This window comes from Myotis davidii, unplaced genomic scaffold (assembly GCF_000327345.1).
Source record: "Myotis davidii unplaced genomic scaffold, ASM32734v1 scaffold96, whole genome shotgun sequence".
Classification (NCBI taxonomy): Eukaryota; Metazoa; Chordata; class Mammalia; order Chiroptera; family Vespertilionidae; genus Myotis; species Myotis davidii.
Genome location: NW_006289416.1, coordinates 5,271,363 through 5,272,514, shown reverse-complemented (window position 1 = coordinate 5,272,514; position 1,152 = coordinate 5,271,363). Strand labels below are relative to the sequence as shown.

At 42.1% G+C, this 1,152-nt stretch overlaps 1 protein-coding gene across 3 annotated transcripts in view; it reads left to right on the top strand.

Annotated features, from left to right (window-relative positions):
* The window catches only part of ESCO1 (establishment of sister chromatid cohesion N-acetyltransferase 1), a 41,840-nt gene that overhangs the window by 1,024 nt on the left and 39,664 nt on the right, over positions 1 to 1,152 (top strand). The gene's annotated exons all lie outside the window — the stretch shown is intronic.

Genomic DNA, 1,152 nt, shown 5'->3' with positions numbered 1-1,152 from the left:
GGAAGAAGTCATTGCAGCACACAGTATTTAAATGTGATCAAATCATGTTTCAGTGAGTAATTGCCCTTTGCTGAAACCAGTAAAAGAATGCTACTTAGTGGAATGGTAAAATGTGGGTCTTGTTTTCCCCATCTAAGTTAATTTTAAAAAAAACTGGATGAAACACTGGTCAGTTTAAAACATCCTGGTTGCAGTGAACTTGTGGAATGGTAAAATGTGGGTCTTGTTTTCCCCATCTAAGTTAATTTTAAAAAAAACTGGATGAAACACTGGTCAGTTTAAAACATCCTGGTTGCAGTGAACTTGTGGAATGGTAAAATGTGGGTCTTGTTTTCCCCATCTAAGTTAATTTTAAAAAAAACTGGATGAAACACTGGTCAGTTTAAAACATCCTGGTTGCAGTGAACTTGTTTGCTGTAATTCACCCTTCTGATTTGGTCCTGGGTTTCTGTTTTATAAAGGGTTGCAACACCAATGGAACTTTTTTTAATTCGAGAAACTTGAAAATTCTCACCATGGAATTAGTTACAGGAATAGGATGAAAAGTGCTTTAAAAATGCTTAATTTGGAAGCTGCAAATTTAACTTTACAGCATGTGAGGAAATAAGAAAACTAACAAACACTCCTTTTAGGCAGAATGCAGTACTGTATTTATTTCTTAGGTTAGGTGTGTGCTTTGGAAATACCCTTTTTAGGACAAAACTTGCCCTGGCTTATGAGCTTCTGTCCACTTTAATCATTCCTGGCTGAGGAAAATATGCTGTCATTCCTCATTGATCAGCATTATAATTATGTAGTGAACAGTAATTTTTTTAACACCAGCCCCATACAAGATTTTCTGCTAAGCACCATTAATAAAAGGGTGATATGCTAATTAGACTAGACATCTTCCCAGTGTCCTGGACAAAGCCAGGGTGGTGGGGCTGAGGCAGAGGCAGTTAGGGGGATCAGGCTGGCAGGCAGAGGAGCAGTTAGGGGCAGCAGGCAGGCAGGCAGAGGAGCAAATAGTGTCAGCAGGCAGGCAGGCAGAGGAGCAGTTAGGGGCAGCAGGCAGGCAGGCAGAGGAGCAGTTAGGGGCAGCAGGCAGGCAGGCAGAGGAGCAGTTAGGGGCATCAGGCAGGCAGGTGGAGGAGCAATCAGGGGCCCCAGGAG